This window comes from Rhineura floridana, chromosome 4 (assembly GCF_030035675.1).
Source record: "Rhineura floridana isolate rRhiFlo1 chromosome 4, rRhiFlo1.hap2, whole genome shotgun sequence".
NCBI lineage: Eukaryota > Metazoa > Chordata > Lepidosauria > Squamata > Rhineuridae > Rhineura > Rhineura floridana.
The window spans coordinates 188,160,512-188,178,872 of NC_084483.1; the positions used below are offsets into that span (position 1 = coordinate 188,160,512).

The window sequence follows — 18,361 nt, forward strand, 5'->3', positions numbered from 1 at the left end:
ACTCTGGGTCCAGAGCAGCACTACTGAATCTTATTACCTATATCAGGGCAGGTAGGCTTCAGGTATGGTCAAAAGTACATGAAGCTATCACCTTGCTGAAACTAATCAGGTCTGGGTCTTGTTGGTGCGTGGATGAGTGACTGCCTGGAATTTGGTTGGTCTTGATGCCTTTGAATCTGGCATTGATTGATTTTTAAGGGGAAAGGGTCATAGCTCAATGGTAGAGCATCTGCTTTACATGCAGAACATCCCAGGTTCAATCCCTGGCATCTCCAGATAGGGCTGGGAATACCCCCCATCTGAAACCCTGGAGAGCTTCTACCAGTCATTGCAGACAATGCTAAGCTAGATGGACCAATGATCTGATGCAGTAGAAGGCATCTTCCTATGTTCTAATATTTTTCTGAATGGGCTTTGGCTTGGAAGGGGTTAATAAAATTTTAATACTGCAAGAGTCATATTTCCAAAGCAATATTTTTGTGCATCTCTAACACGTCCCACTGGTTTGGCTGTTGCTGTTGCAGCAGCAACAATTTTATTTATAAAATGGCCATTCTGGTCCATTCCAGTTTGGTCAGTTATGTCTTCTCCACCCTCAGACTTCACAGTTACATTTCTGGGATGCTATTTTTGGTGTGGTACAAGTTCTCCCTCTGTGACCATTTAATAGGAGTCTGGGAAGCATTCCCTAACACATGAAAAAATTGGAAGTCTCTATAGCAGAATCGGAAAGGGTGTGAGACAGGAGTGTACTTTATCACCCTATTTGTTTAATCTATATGCAGAACATATCGCACGGAAAGTTGGATTGGACCAAGATGAAGGAGGTGTGAAAACTGGAGGGAGAAATATCAATAATTTAAGATATGCAGACAATACCATGCTACCAGCAGAAACCAGTAATGATTTGAAATGAATGCTGATGAAAGTTAAAGAGGAAAGCACAAAAGCAGGACTACAGCTGAATGTCAACAAGACTAAAGTAATGACAACAGAAGATTTATGTAACTTCAAAGTTGATAATGAGGGCATTGAACTTGTCAAGGATTATCAATACCTTGGCACAGTCATTAACGAAAATGGAGACAATAGCCAAGTAATAGGAAGAAGGCTAAGACTGGGGAGGGCAGCTATGAGAGAACTAGAAAAGGTCCTCAACTGAAAAGATGTATCACTGAACACTAAAGTCAAGATCATTCAGACCATGGTATTCCTGATCTCTATGTATAGATGTGAAAGTTGGACAGTGAAAAAAGTTAAAATGAAAATGGACTGCCTTCAAGTTGATTCCGACTTACGGCGACCCTATGAATAGGGTTTTCAAAGCAGTATTCAGAGGGGGTTTACCATTGCCTTCCTCTGAGGCTGAGAGGCAGTGACTGGCCCAAGGTCACCCAGTGAGCTTCATGGCTATGTGGAGATTCACACCCTGGTCTCCCAGGTCGTAGTCCAACACCTTAACCACTACAAATCAACTCATTTGAAATGTGGTGTTGGAGGAGAACTTTGCAGATACCATGGACCATGAAAAAGACAAATAATTGGGTGTTAGAACAAATTAAACCAGAACTATCTTTAGAAGCTAAAATGATGAAACTGAGGTTATCATGCTTCGGACACATAATGAGAAGACATGATTCACTAGAAAAGACAATAGTGCTGGGAAAAACAGAAGGGAGTAGAAAAAGAGGAAGACCAAACAAGAGATAGATTGATTCCATAAAGGAAGCCACAGACCTGAACTTATATGATCTGAACAGGGTGGTTTATAACAGGTGCTATTTGAGATCGCTGATTCATAGGGTCGCCATAAGTTGTAATCGACTGGAAGGCACATAACAAAAACATAGCAGAAAAGACCTTTGGGGAAGCGATGTAAATCAGTCGTAGAGCATCTGCTTGGCATTCAGAATGTTCCAGGTTCAATCCTCAGCATCTCCAGTTGGGCTGGGAGAAACCCTTGTCAGAAATCTTGGAAAGCCACTACCACTCAATATAAGAACATGAGAAGAACTTGTTAGATCAGGCCAGTGGCTCATCTAGTCCAGCATGCTGCTCTCACAGTGGCCAACCTGATGCCCATGAGAAGCCTGTAAGCAGGACCTGGACAGAAGAGCACTCTTCCTTCCTGCAGTTTCCAGCAACTGGTATTCAGAAGCATACTGTCTCTGATTATGGAGGCAGAGCATAGCCGTGATGGCTAGTAGCCACTGATAGCCTTATCCTCCATGTCTTTGTCTAGCCCCCTTTTGAAGCCATCCAAGTTGGTGGCCATCACTGTCTCCTGTTGGAGGGAATTCCATAGCTTAACTATTCTCTGCGTGAAGAAGTGCTTTCTTTTGTCTGTCCTGAATCTTCCAGCATTCAGCTTTACTGGATGTCCACAACATCTAATGGTATGAGAGAGGGAGAAAACCTTTTCTCTGTGTTATGCACAATTTTATACATTTCTATCATGTCACCTCTTGCTCACCTGTTCTCTATACTGAAGAGCCCCAAATACTGCAATCTTTCCTCATAGAGGAGTTGCTCCATCCTCTTGGTCATTTTGGTTGCCCTTTTTTGAACCTTTTCCAACTTCGTACTTTGTATCTTTTTTGAGGTAAGGTGACCAGAACTGCACACAGTATTCCAAATGTGGCTGCACCATAAATTTATATAACGGTTTTATGGTGTTGGCAGTTTTATTTTCTATTTCTTCCCTACTGATCCCTAGCATGGAGTTTGTCTTTTTCACAGCTGCCACACACTGGGTTGACAGCTTCATTGAGCTGTCCGCTATGGTCCCAAGGTCTCATTCCTGGCCAGTCACTGCCATTTAAGACCCCATGAGCGTATATGTGAAATTACACTTTTTTGCCCCATCATGCATCATTTTACACTTGTTTACAATGAACTGCATTTGTCCATTTACTGCCCATTCACTTGGTTTGGGGAAGTGCTTTTTGGGCTCTTTGGAATCCCTTTTTGTTTTAACAACCCTGAACAATTTAGTATCATCAGCAAACTTGGCCACCTTAATGCTTACCCCTAACTCTAGATAATTATGAACAAGTTAAAAAGCACAGGTCCTAATATTGATCCTTGGGGAACTCCACTTTTTACATCTCTCCATTGGGAGAAGTATCCATTTATTCCTGCACTCTGCTTCCCATTTCCTAGCCAGTTCCTGATCCAGAAGAGATCAGCACTATTGTCTTTTCTAGTGAATCATCATCTCTGCTCTTAGTCCATGACTGCTACGCTTACTCAGGAGCCTTTGGTGAGGTACCTTATCGAAAGCTTTTCAAAAGTCCAAGTATACTATGTCCACTGGGTCACCTCTATTTAAATGCTTGTTGACACTCTAAAAAATCTCCAATAGGTTAGTAAGACAGGATGCAGCCTTGAAGAAGTAACACTGGTTCTGTTTCAGCAAAGCTTCTATATGCTTGGTTATGTTATGTTATGTTATCTTTAACAATGCTTTCCCCCCAGTTTTCTCAGAACAGATCTTAATATAACCACCCTGTAATATCCAGGATCTCTGCTGGAACCCTTTTAAAAATAGGTGTTATATTGGCTACTTTCCAGTCCTCAGGTATGGAGGTGGATCTGAAGGACATGTTACTTAATTTTGCTAGGAGATTAGCAATTTCACATTTCTTTGAGAATTCTCAGATGGATGCCACCCTTTGATTTGTCAGTTTTTTATTTTGTGTAACAGGCCTAGAACTTTATCTCTTATCACCTCTATCTGCCTTTGTTCCTCAGACTCCCTTCCTGCAGAAGTTAGTTCAGGCACAGGGATCTGCCCTATATCTTCCACTGTGAAGACAGATGCAAAAAAATCCATTAGTTTCTCTGCAATCTCTTCATCCTCCTTCAGCATACCTTTAACTCCCTTGTCATCCGATGGTCCAACTGCCTCCCTAGATGGTGTCCTGCTACCAATGTTCTTAAATAATTTGTTGTTGTTGATCTTTATGTTTTTTAGCAATGTGTGAGACAATACTGAGCAAGATGGGCCAATAGTTAGATTCAGTATAAGACTGCTTCCTATGCTCCTATACTTAAGCGGGGGGGAAGTCTTGTTCTCTGCTTTGGTAATGTTTGATCACTCCCTACGGAAGGCTGATTACTAGCAAACAGGAATTGTGCATAAGACTTCAAGAGCCAGCATTTCCAGAAATATTTCTGTGGGCTGGGGCTACTGTCCAACTTGATAAGACAAATATTGATGCAAGCCAAGCAAAGAGATCAGAAGAAAGTAAGACAGGGAAACAACAACAAACAAAGCATAACCCCATTACCTTCTGGCCCTAATGGATTCTGAGCCACAAGTTCAATACCAGCTACCCAAAGTGTCCCCTTGCCCTTTAAAAAGGCATAAAATCAATTCGGAGACAGAAAGAGAATGTCTGGAGAGAATATGTTTCCCTCTCATATGGCACCTGGAGGGTTTGCCCCTGCCTCTGTGTTTTAACGTCAGCATGACACACAGATATTTAATGGGTGAAGCAGGGGTGCCATTTTGGTGGAGGCGCGGGCGGGCACGGGGAATAAATGCTCACAAAACAAGTGCAAGTCAAGGCTAATGCAAACAAGAAAGAAGTGTAAAACACATTTAATTTTAGCATATTGCTAGGAACATTAAAACAAACACATTACTTTAAATGTTCCCAGGGTAGGAGATTAGCTAGGGAGGCTGTTGAACCTTTTGATGGCAAAGAATTGCTCACAGAGGATAGCGGGATTGCTGAGAAACTAAATGAACTCTTTATTTATTTATTTATTATTTGATTTATATCCCTCCCTTCCTCCCAGCAGGAGCCCAGGGCGGCAAACAAAAGCACCGAAAACACTTTAAAACATCATAAAAAGACTTTAAAATACATTAAAACAAAACATCTTTACAAACATTGTTTTTAAAAAGCTTTCAAGACAAGATATCTTTAAAAAAAAGGTTAAAAACATATTGGGTTTTTTTAAAAAAAGGGTTAATAATAAATAATAATAATAAAATTTAATTTATGTGTCGTCTATCTGGCCAGTGGCCACTCTAGGCGACGTACATACAATAAATTACAACCAAATAGAATACAAAAATACAGTGTAACAGTATAAATTATACTAACAAACAATATATGGTAGGCAGTATTTAAATCATAAGGACATTAAACCTCCCCAGAAGTCCCAAAAGCCTGTTGGAAAAGCCAGGTCTTTAAGGCCTTGCGGAACATATTCAGGGAAGACACGTGCCGAAGATCTTGTGGGAGGGAGTTCCAGAGGGTGGGGTCCGCCACTGAGAAGGCCCTCTATCTTGTTCCCGCCAATCTAGCTGCTTTGGTTGGCGGGATTGAGAGAAGGCCTTGAGTGGCCGATCTTGTCAGGCGGCATAATTGGTGGCGTTGTAGGTGCTCCTTTAGATAAACTGGGCCAAGTCCATATAGGGATTTATAGGTTAGTACCAACACCTTGAATTGGGCCCGGAAAACAACTGGAAGCCAGTGTAGATTGAACAGCACTGGCGTGATGTGGTCCTGGCGACAACTGTTTGTAAGTAGCTGAGCCGCCGCATGTTGTATAAGTTGTAATTTCCGGACCGTTTTCAAGGGTAACCCCACGTAGAGCGCATTACAGTAATCTAATCGAGAGGTGACCAGGGCATGTACCACCAGTGGGAGCTGATGAACAGAAAGGTAGGGTTGCAGCCTACGTATAAGGTGTAGTTGATACCAAGCTGCCCGGCTCACAGCCGAAATCTGAGCCTCCATGGACAGCTTGGAATCAAGTACAACCCCGAGGCTGCGGACCTGGTCCTTCAGGGGTAGACTCACCCCATTGAACTTCAGGTCAACAAATCCCAGCCTTCTCTTGTCCCCCATGAGTAGTACCTCGGTCTTGTCGGGGTTCAGTTTCAGCCTATTCCTTCCCATCCATCCACTCATGGACTCCAGGCACTTGGACACAGTCTCCACAGCCAACTCTGGTGAAGATTTAAACGAGAGATAGAGCTGAGTGTCATCCGCATATTGGTGACACTGCAGCCCAAATCTCCTGATGATAGCCCCCAGCGGCTTCATATAGATGTTGAATAGCATGGGAGAGAGGATAGAGCCCTGTGGCACACCACAATTGAGTGGCCAAGGGTCTGAAACCTCCTCCCCCAATGCCACCTGTTGGTATCTGTCAGAGAGAAAGGAACGGAACCACCGTAACACGGTACCTCCTATTCCCAATCCCTCTAGGCGATATAACAGGATACTGTGGTCGACAGTATCAAAAGCCGCTGAGAGATCAAGGAGGACAAGGAAGGTGAATTCTCCCCTATCTAATGCCCTCCTCATATCATCCACCAGAGCGACCAAGGCTGTTTCAGTTCCGTGACCAGTCCTGAAGCCCAATTGGTATGGATCTAAGTAATCCGTTTCATCCAAGTGTGTCGACAACTGATTAGCCACCACTCGCTCAATGACCTTGCCCAAGAATGGTAAGTTCGAAATTGGGCGGAAGTTATTGAAAACTTGGGGATCCAAGGAGGGCTTCTTCAAGATGGGCTTTACAATTGCCTCCTTGAGGGCTGATGGCATCACACCGTCTTTCAAGGATGCGTTTACCACCGCCTTAATCCCCTCACCCAACTTCTCTCTGCAGCTCATAATGAGCCACGATGGGCAAGGCTCAGTTAGACAGGTGGTAGGCTTTACAGTCGAGAGCACCTTGTCCACATGCTCAGAAGAGAGAGGCTGAAAATGATCCAAACAAACCAGCGTGCAACTGGCCAACTCTGGTTCATCTACTGTGTCCACGGCGCACGGGATCGAGCTCCGTAAGCGTTCAATTTTATCGGCAAAGTGCTTAGCCAAGATGTCACAGGTTAAAAACATATTAAAAAGCAATTCCAACACAGATGCAGAGTGGGATATGGCCTCAACTTAAAAGGCTTGTTGAAAGAGGAAGGTCTTTAATAGGTGCCGAAAAGATAACAGAGATGGCGCCTGTCTAATATTTAAGGGTCGGGAATTCCACAGGGTAGGTGCCGCCACACTAAAGGTCCGTTTCCTATGTTGTGCAGAACGGACCTACGGACCTCTTTGCATCAGTCTGTACTATATGTTGGTCAAATTCCTGTGTACGAACCCCTTTTCTGAAGAAGTAACAAGGGATGAAGTTTTAGGATCAATAAATGACCACATCACCAGAATGAGGTTGTTTGATTCAATAATTTTCTGGATTTCTCTGGATTCTTTTTTTTTAAAATGATGTTAAGAACCTAAGGAGATCATGCTAGATCAGGCCAGTGGTCCACCTTGTCCAGCATCCTGTTCTCACAGTGGCCAACCAGATGCCCACAGGAAGCAGGAAATGAGCGCAAGAACACTGTCATGTCCTGCAGTTTCCAGCAACTGATATTTGGAGGTATGCTGCCTCCTGAACACAGTGAGACTTACTTTGGAGTAAACACACAGAGGGTTGCAGCTAGTGCTTTTACAGTTAAATGTGTTTGCTGCTGACATGCCACTCTATAATATGACATATCCCATTCTCTGGCTTCCAGCAACTGGTATTCAGAACCATACTGCCTTCAACTTTGAAAGCAAACCATAGCCATCCTGGTTAGTATTTACTGATAGACTTATCCCCCATTGAATTTTTCTACTCCTAAAGCCGTTCAAAGAGGTGGACATGTCAGACTGGCTACTACTCAGTCCTCCGGTAAGCAGGCCACTTTTAGGGAGAAGTTGCAGATTTTGATTAAACCAATTACTTCTCTCCTGAGCCCCAAGAACTCTTGGGTACGTAGCAGGTGTTGCTGCTGTCGTTATATGCCTTCAAGTCAATTACGACTTATGGCGACCCTATGAATCAGCGACCTCCAGTAGCATCCATTATCTTCCAGCACTATCTCATGTTGCATTTTGGATACTCTGTTCATAGGGTTTTCATGGTAAAAGGTATTCAGAGGTGGTTTACCATTGCCTTCCTTTGAGTTTGGATGCATCTTCATCTGGTGTCTCAGCTTTGACCATTCTGCCTTGGGTGACACTGCTAGGAGTCTAGCCTCTTGGTCTAGACTCCTGACAGTATTACTGTCAGCTTCTTTGACACTCCGTTAAGGTGTGCATCCTGGAGGGGGGTATCAGGGGTGGGGAACTTCTTTTTAGCTCAATGGCCATGTTCTACCTCCACTGTTGGAGGCAGGATGCCTCTGAATACCAGTTGCTGCGAATCGCAAGCAGGGGGAGTGCTTTTGTGCTCACTTCCTTCTTGCGGGCTTCCTGTTCTCCCAGTTGACCACTGGGAGAACAGGAAGCTGGACTAGATGAGCCTATGGCCTGATCCAGTAGGCTCTTCTTACATTCCGATTCCTTTCTGGGCAACTTTTTCAGGTCCACAAGCCAGTGCTGGGCAGGATCAGAGGCAGAACGGGGCAGAGCAATGAATGTAAATGTTACCTCTTTACAGTAGGGTGGTTTCTACATCTGCTCACACACCCTTCTCCGTCCTTCATCCAAAGAGCAAGAGGCATGATCAGAGGTCAAGGACACATTCCAGCCAGGCAAAAACACTCAAGGAGAGTGTGAAGCAGGGCCAGTGTGGGGTATAGCCTGGGGAGAGTTCTGAGGATCAGATAGAGAGACAGAGAGTTCTTCATTTAACCCCTGAGCCTGATGTTCCTCATCGCTGGTATTTAGCAAAATGGAACTCGTATGCAGAGACAGTATACCAGATGAATGTCAAGGTGTTTTTTTTTGCTGGGGAGGGAATAGCAGGCCACCATCTCCTGCTTGTAGGCTTCCCAAAAGTATCTGTCTGGTTACTGGTGGAAACAGGATGCCAGAATAGGTGGAGTCTTGGTGTGATCCTGTGGGGTTCTTCTTATGTTCAGATGCCATGTTCTCTGTGTCACAGCACTGATGCAGAAGCACTTGCACATCCACCGATACAGGTGAGGATTTTTGGATTGCGGATGTGCTGAATAATAACACAGCCCAACACACACACAAAAATTTTTAGTTGCCAAGGATGTTTGAATGACTTTAGGGTATTTTGGGGGTGCTAAATCCAAAAATGACATTAGTTTTGCCGAATTGGCTCTAGTTTTTGAGATAATGGATACCCCTCAAATGACAATTGTACCCCAATATGACCTGTAGCTGCTGACATATGCAGCAGGGTTTGGTCTGTCTTTTTACTCTTGAACATTGTTTTGCAAGTTTCTCTATTGCATATAATATCATATTGATACTTTTTTTTTTTTGGAAGATGAATATGAGTTCGTCACGAAGAGGCTGCTTAAACAATCCTAATGCATTCTGCTACATTTTTGGCGAACAGGGCCGGTTCCAAAGGGCAGCCAGGTTGGGCACTGGCCCAAGGGCCCCGCAGCTCTAGGAGCCCCTGGGGGGCCCTCTGCTCCTGATCCGTGGGATCGCAGAAGGGAAGCAGAGGGGCCCGGGGCAGGCTAATGCCCAAGGGCCCCCGCATTCCTGGAGCTGGCCCTGGTGGCGAATACACTCTGCAAAAACAAAGAAAAAACATCACTGACTTTGTAAAATAAGCATATCTTGCTTATTTTGGAGTGAAGCTTGGAGATCAAGATAAGTCTTGGGCTCCCCATAAGGTTTGCAAAACCTGTGTAGAGTGCCTACGACAGTGGAAAAATGGAGAAAGGAAACATTTAAACTTTGGTGTGCCTATGGTGTGGAGAGAGCTGCAAAACCATCACGATGATTGTTATTTTTGTGTTGTGAATGTGAAAGGCTTCAATCGCTATAAGAAACATAAGTGGGAGTATCCTGATTTGGACTCAGCAAGGCGACCTGTGTCACACAGCGAAGACGTTCCCATACCAGTGTTTACCTCACTGCCTGACCTTCCATTGTCAGATGTTGAAGAAATGCTGGACGTGGAGTGTAGTACAGGTGGTAGCCCTGGAAGTGGATATGAAGAAAGCTTTTCAACACCTGAGCAGTTCTCCCAAAAGAAACTCAATGATCTGATATGAGACCTCAGTCTGTCAAAGCAAGCATCTTAACTTTTAGCATCCAGGCTAATGGAAAAGAACTGTCGACAGCTAGAAGCTAACATAACAGCTTATCAGACAAGAGAGGAGGGACTTCTTCCATACTTCAGCCAAGATGAAGAACTTGTATACTGCAATAACATTCCTGGATGTCTGGAATGGGACTACCGGAATATTGACCAGAAGATTTATGGCTTTTTATAGACAGCTCCACCAGAAGCTTGAAATGTGTTTTATTGCACAATGGTAACCGCTATGCATCTCTTCCAATTGCTCACTCAACAAAACTTAAAGAAGAATATGAAAATATCAAAATGGTCTTGCAGAAGCTCTGCTATCATGAGCACCAGTGGTCTATTTGTGTTGATCTAAAGATGGTGAACTTCTTGCTTGGGCAGCAAAGTGGATACACGAAGTACCCTTGTTTCATCTGCTTGTGGGATAGTAGGGCAAAGCGAGATCATTGGAAAAAAGTGGCATGGCCTTCAAGGGAACACATGACTGTAGGTGCAGCGAACATCATTAACAAACCATTGGTTGTCAGAGAAAAAATCATTCTCCCACCACTCCATTCCTGGGCAAGGTCTTGGAACGGGTGGTTGCTGGCCAGCTCCAGGCGCTATTGGATGAAACTGATTATCTAGATCCATTTCAATCGGGTTTTAGGCCCGGTTTTGGCACTGAGACAGCCTTGGTCGCCCTGTACGATGACCTATGTCAGGAAAGAGACAGAGGGAGTGTAACTCTGTTGATTCTCCTTGATCTCTCAGCGGCTTTTGATACCATCGACCATGGTATCCTTCTGGAGAGGCTCGCGGAGTTGGGAGTTGGAGGTACTGCTTGGCAGTGGTTCCGCTCCTACTTGGCGGGTCATCTCCAGAAGGTAGTGCTTGGGGAACATTGCTCGACACCGCGGGCTCTCCAATATGGGGTCCCGCAGGGGTCAGTTTTGTCCCCCCTGCTTTTTAATATCTACATGAAGCCGTTGGGAGAGGTCATCAGGAGTTTTGGAGTGCGTTGTCATCAGTATGCTGATGACATGCAGCTCTACTTCTCCTGTTCATCTTCTTCAGGTGAGGCTGTCGATTTGCTGAACCGTTGCCTGGCCGCGACAATGGACTGGATGAGAGTTAACAAACTGAAGCTCAATCCAGACAAGACTGAGATGCTGTTGGTGGACGGGTTCTCTGATCGGATGGTGGATATATACCCTGTCCTGGACGGGGTTACACTCCCCCTAAAGGACCGGGTTCGTAGTCTGGGAGTCTTTTTAGACTCTTCCCTCTCACTTGAGGCTCAAGTAGCCTCGGTGGTTAGGAATGCGTTTTACCAACTTCGGTTGGTAGCCCAGCTACGTCCCTATTTGAGTAAAGAGGACCTTACATCAGTGGTACATGCTCTGGTAACCTCACGTTTGGATTACTGTAATGCGCTTTACGTAGGGCTACCTTTGAAGACAGTTCGGAAGCTACAACTAGTGCAAAATGCAGCGGCCAGATTGCTGACAAGGACCAAGCGGACCGAGCATATAACACCTGTTCTGGCCAGCTTGCACTGGTTGCCAATATGTTTCCGGGCTAGATTCAAAGTGTTGGTATTAACCTATAAAGCCTTATACGGTGCGGGACCACGATACCTTGCGGAACGCCTCTTCCGATATGAACCGGCCCGTGCACTACGTTCTGCTACGAAGGCCCTCCTCCGGGTTCCAACTCACAGGGAGGCCCGGAGGGTGATGACAAGATCTAGGGCCTTCTCAGTGGTGGCCCCCGAACTATGGAACAGTCTCCCCGAGGAAGTACGCCTGGCGCCGACTCTGCTCTCCTTCCGGCGCCAGGTCAAAACCTTCCTATTCTCTGAAGCATTTTAAGTTACACTGATTTACTTTTAAAAATGTTTATTGTATTGGATTGTTGATTGTATTTTAGTATTATTTTGTTATTCATTGTATTTTTATGCTATTTTATGTTCACCGCCCAGAGAGCTATTGCTAGTCGGGCGGTATATAAATTTAATAAATAAATAAATAAATAAATAAATAAATAAATAAATAAATATCAAGCTTGGACTGATGAAGCAATTTGTTAAGGCCTTGGACAAAGATGGTGATTGCTTCAAATACATTTGTAGACCGTTCCTTGGACTGACTATGGAAAAACAAAAGCAGGAATCTTTGATGGTCCTAAAATTCATAAACTCATCAATGATTTGAATTTCACTAAATTTATGAATGATGTTGAAGCTTCTGCCTGGTGCAGTTATGTCTCAGCTGTCAAGAACTTCTTGGGTAACCACAAAGCAGACAATTATGAAGAATTGGTGCAAAACATGCTCGCTAACTTTAAACATTTGGGTACTAATATGAGCAGAAAGGTACACTATCTCCATAGCCACTTAGACAGATTTCCGGATAATCTTGGTGATTTTAGTGAGGAACAAGGGGAGAGGTTCCTTCAGGATATAAAGGTGATGGAGGAAAGGTATCAAGGCAGATGGGACAGACACATGATGGCAGACTACTGCTGGAGCCTCCAACGTGATTGTCCTGATGCCCCACATAAAAGAAAATCGTACACACAGCGTTTTTCTATGCATTAATTGTGATTATCTGAATCAGCTTACTTTGTTTTAATGTTATTGTACTGAATACAACACCATTAGGTATTTCATGTGTTTATTTTTGTATGATTTGAGACAGTTTCCATGTCATTTGTGGGTAGGCTATGCCTGACCATTAAATTTTTTGAATTTGATATGTTTTTCAATGGGGGCATCCATTATCTCAAAAAATAGAGCCAATCTAGCAAAACCGATGCCATATTTTGAATCAGCGACACAAAGTTACCCTAAAATCGATCAAACATCATTGGCAATAAAATTAGTGTTGACCAGTGTAGTTGCAAAGCTGTTGCTGCTTTCCGTGTTTCAGTTCTTTGATTAATTTACCACCTTTGTCAGGAAATAACGTTCCTGCATTTTTTGCCTGGGGTGGGTTTGCCGCCACCCAATTATGGGAAGACTAGGGAAGGTTCCAGAATGTTGGTAATTGGTCAGGTGGGGCATCCTGACCAATTAGGTGAGGGATTGAGCAGCTATATATAGACTGCTCCTCCCTAAAAACGTACCTTTTTTGCCTTGCGGCACGCGGTGATGAGGACTCTCTGGCTTTTTCGGGAATCTGAAACAAAGCCTAAAGAGGGTGCAATCCCTAGTTTATATGGGGGGTGTCTTAGTTCCACTGCAGCCTGCGCTTCCTTGGCCCACTGCGGCAGTAACTCCCTGGCAGCCGTCCGTGGCTTCAGCTAGTACATCTGCTCTTTCACTGCCTTTTCCCTCTGGTGTTTATCCACAGGGTGATACGTCCCTGCCATTGGGTGATCACTTATTGTCTTCCACTAAGGAAAAGATCTGGCGTGGTGAATATATTGATATATTCACACTCCTTTTTCGGGAATCTGAAACAAAGCCTAAAGAGGGTGCTGATCCGAATGAGCGTGAGGCAGCGATAAGGAAGAAAGTTGATCACATATGGCCTAATTGGCTTAATGCGTATACTTTATATATGGGTGTGATGACTCAGGTTTATCCATCCAGGGCCATGTCCATGATTAAATATCAGGACATTATTCATCGGGCCTTTAGGGAATTCTTTGGCACCACTTGGTTGCGGTACAATGAGAATTTTAGGCAAAGGGCGGCCTTGGACCCTACACTTCATTGGGGTGTTGAACATCCTGGTCTTTGGCTGCGTTCTATGACGTCAGCCAGACCCTCACTGGGAGACAGGGCCGATAGCGGGCATCTGTTGGTGCGTGTGCAGACTCCAGCCTCCATTTCCAGCCGAGGCTGGCAGCGGGTTCAACCCCCTCAGGTCTGTTGGACCTTCAATAGTACTGGATGCTGTTATAGGCGGCCCTGTAGGTTCAGGCACGCATGCAGACTCTGCGGTGGCACTCACCCCAGTTCTAGCTGCCAGAGAGCACGTCAGGCTCGCCGGGGATCAGGGGAACAGCAACAACCTAAATGTGGGTCTGGGAACAGCAGCAGTATGTCGCAAGGCCAGTAGCCCCATTAGGTTGCTTCCCCTAGTGAGATTATTAAACAGTTATCCCAACAAACAGGCTACTAGGTGTCTTTGGTATGGTTTTTCAGAGGGTTTTCGTATTCCTTTCGAAGGTCCGAGGGTTCCCACTTCCCCTGCTAACCAACCTTCTGTTTTTGCTATGGCTCCTGTGGTCCTTCAAAAACTGAATAAAGAAATAGCTGCTGATAGGATTTCTGGCCCTTTTCTTTATCCTCCCTTGTCAAATTTGAGGATTTCTCCTATTGGGATAGTTCCCAAAAAGCAGCCAGGTGAATATCGCCTTATTCATAATTTGTCTTTCCCAAAAGGTGCCTCTGTTAATGATGGTATTTCATCATTATTTACATCAGTTCGATATACTTCCTTTGATGAGGCTGTCAAGGTAGTTAGGAAGGCTGGAAAGGGTGCACCCAGTGCATCCGGGTGATGTTGATCTATTAGGTTTTAGGTTTCAAGGCCAGTATTATGTGGATAGGGCAATGCCAATGGGATGCTCTGTGTCCTGTGCTGCATTTGAGACCTTCAGCACATTCCTAGAGTGGGCCTTACGGAGGAAGGCTGGTTCTTCCTTGTCTGCTCATTATCTTGACGATTTTTTGTTTGTTGGCCCTGCAGGCACTTCTCATTGTCTGCATTTGATGCGGACTTTTGAGGAGTTGACTAATGAATTGGGTGTCCCTTTAGCTCCCGAAAAGTCTGAGGGCCCGTCTACTTCCCTTTCATTTTTGGGAATTCATTTGGATACTCAGTCTCAGTCTTCCAGTCTCCCTCAAGATAAGCTGCTTACATTGAGGCAGAGATTGCACTCAGTTTTGACTTTGAAAAAGGTTACACTTGCTCAGTTACAAGAGCTTCTGGGCCATTTAGTTTTTGCTTCTAAAGTCATTTCGCCAGGTAGAGCATTCCTTCGTCGTCTTTGCGACGCCATGAAGGGAGTTCGTTCTCGTTTTCATTTTATTAGGGTCACGTTAGGTATGAGAGAGGATTTTAAAATGTGGCTTACTTTTTTGGATAATTATAATGGCCTCTCCTTCTGGCGTGAGGATTTATTACTGGAAGCTGAGCTACAAGTACATTCCGATGCTGCAGGTGGCATTGGTTTCGGGGTAATGTTTAGATCTCAATGGTGCACTGAGAGATGGCCCTCTGAGTGGATAGCTTCTGGACTCACTTCAGACATGACCTTTTTCGAATTCTTCCCAATTGTGGTGGCTGTATATATCTGGCCTTTAGCATTCCAAAATCACACAGTGCGTTTCTGGTGTGATAATTTATCCACAGTGTGTGTTGTCAACACCCAGACTTCTAAATCTCCTTGTGTGATGCGCCTGGTGCGGGCCTTTGTATTGCAATGCTTGCGTTTTAATATATTATTTCTCGCTCACCATGTTCCGGGCTTACAGAATTGTGTTGCTGATGCTCTCTCCTGCTTACAGATGGCACGTTTCCGGGAATTGGCACCAGGAGCGGCTCTGGATTCGGTCCCGGTCCCCTTCTTCCTGTGGAGCCTTGGGAATTAGAAGTGGGGGCTGCTATAGCCTCTGCCCTGGCTCCCAGCACCCAGAGAGCATATCAGCATGCTTTTGGATCTTTTCTGGCTTTTCGTGCCAGTAGTGCTTTGCCTTCTGATTGGCCTATTCCTGTATCACATTTGCTGCAATTTATGTTATATTTAAAAGGGCAAAATAATTCTGTTTCTACCATCGCCGGACACCTCTCTGCGCTGGCCTTCATTTCTAAGACAAGAGGATTGCAGGATCATTCTGTAGATTTTAGGGTCAGAAAGGTCCTTCAGGGTTGGTCGCGTTCCACCCACAGGCCCGCTGACCGAAGGAGGCCAATCACACCCGATGTTCTTCTTCAGATCCTGCCTTTATTTAGGTCTATGTGCTCATCGCTGTATGAGTCGCACCTGTTCGCCGCAGTAACTCTGACGATGTTCTATGGTGCCTTTCGCCCTAGTGAAGTATTGGCTTCCTCGAAGTGTGATGTGTCCTACCGAGCCCTCTGCTTTGGCGATTGCACATTAGGTGCTGATATAGTTAGGCTTTCACTACGAGTCTCTAAGACTGATCAAAAGGGCCATGGCAGTGTTATTTCATTGAATGTTTGCCAGGTTCCTGAATTATGCCCAGTTGCTGCACTGCGTTTATTTTTGTCTATCAGGCCAGTGGGCCAGCGTTACCTCTTTATACATGTGGATGGTTCTGCCCTGACTCAATTTCAATTTTGGACCGTTGTTCGGTGGGCCTTGTTGGCCAGTGGTCGCGATGCGGGAGTCTATGGGCTGCATTCCTTTCGGATTGGGGTGGCTACAGCCGCTGCCCTCGTGGGCATGAGCGTTGAGGATATTCAGGCGATAGAAAGGTGGCGTTCTTCTGCTTTCAAGTCTTATATCAGGTATTGATTCTAATGTGTTGTTTCTTTTTCTTTTCTTAGGAGTGCTGAGCCTTCCTGTGCCTGCGAGGGTCGTCCTGTGTGGCCACTCGATCTTATTTTGGGCCCATCGGAGGGCCTTCTCTTCTACTGCCGGGACGCAGCTGCAGCTTTCTGCTAGAGCATCAGTTAGCTGGGAGGCTCAGAGGGGTATGCTGTGGGATGCGTTCATGTCTTTGGTGTGCCATATTATGTCATCGACTAATCGGCCCCATGTTCTGGTGGTTCATTTAGGTGAAAATGATTTGGTGCAGCGGCCAGGTATGGATCTGCTGCTTAAGATCACATGGGATTTCACTGGACTCATCCAGTCATATCCGGACCTTGTTTTAGTGTGGTCCAATATGCTGGTGAGAAGAATTTGGAGGGGTGCACAGCACCCTAACAGGATCGACAGATTCAGAAAGTGGGTGAATAGGAAGGTTAGGAATTTGGTTTTCTCTTTAGGTGGTGCTTATATCCCGCATGATAGGATTCGCTTTCATTCACCACATTTGTTTCGAGATGATGGTGTCCATCTCTCAGATAGTGGGTGTGATTTATTATTGGAGGATTATAGGTTGGGTTTGGGGGCTTTGTTTTCTTTGGGTTGAGGGGACCAAGCTTCAGCTAATCCCCTCTTGTGGTGTCAAATTCGGGCAGGTGAGGTAATTGGGGTTAAAAATTGAGGCGGCTGAGGCATTTTGGTAAAGGACACCCCTCTGGTGAAGCATCAAGGCGTAATGTCTGGTGTGGATCTGGGGAGTGTCCACGTGGGACCAGCTTGTGCATCATGGTGAATGCCTGTACGGCGGGGCCAGGATGCGGAGGTTGGAACCACATACGTTGGATAGGGGAGAACATGCCTTCCTCATCCTCCTGGATCTCTCAGCGGCTTTTGATACCGTTGACCATGGTATCCTCTTGGATCGCCTGGAGGGAATGGGAATAGGGGGCACTGTTTTATGGTGGTTCCGTTCCTATCTCTCAGACAGGCACCAACGGGTGGCACTGGGAGATGAGGTTTCAGACCCTTGGCCTCTCAATTGTGGTGTGCCACAGGGTTCTATCCTCTCTCCCATGCTATTTAACATCTATGTAAAGCCGCTGGGGGCCATCATCAGGAGATTTGGGTTGCAGTGTCAACAATATGCGGATGACACTCAGCTCTATCTTTCTTTTAAGTCCTCGCCAGAGTTGGCTGTGGATACCATTTCCAAGTGCCTGGAGTCCGTAAGTGAATGGATGGGAGGTAACAGGCTGAAACTGAACCCTGACAAGACCGAGGTACTGCTTGTGGGAGACAAGAGGAGGTTGGGTGATATTGACCTGTGCTAAATGGGGTAAGATTGCCCCTAAAGGACCAGGTTCGTAGCCTCGGGGTCATTCTTGACTCCCAGCTGTCCATGGAGGCTCAGGTTTTCGCAGTGAGCCAGGCAGCTTGGTGTCAATTACATCTAATACAGAGGCTGCGTCCCTACCTTCCTGTCCATCTGCTCCCACGGGTGGTACATGCCCTGGTCTCCTCTCGCTTAGACTACTGTAATGCGCTCTACGTCGGGTTACCCTTGAGGATGGTCCGGAAACTACAGCTGGTACAGAATGCGGCGGCATGGTTGATTAAGAACAGCTGCCGCCGTGATCATATCACTCCAGTGCTAGAAGATCTGCACTGGTTACCAGTTGTTTACTGGGCCCAGTTCAAGGTGTTGGTGTTAACCTTTAAAGCCCTACACGGTTTCGGTCCAGTTTATCTAAAGGAGCGCCTCCAGCATCATCAAATATGCTGCCTGACGAGATCAGCCTCACAAGACCTTCTCTCGGTCCCGCCAGTTAAAACAGCTAGGCTGGTG

General features: G+C 45.4%; 1 non-coding gene across 1 annotated transcript; it reads left to right on the forward strand.

Moving 5' to 3' along the window:
* The first annotated feature begins 204 nt into the window (after positions 1 to 204).
* Positions 205 to 275, forward strand: TRNAV-UAC (transfer RNA valine (anticodon UAC)). The gene has a single exon. It is a non-coding gene; the product is annotated as a tRNA-Val (tRNA).
* Positions 276 to 18,361: the final 18,086 nt, after the last annotated feature.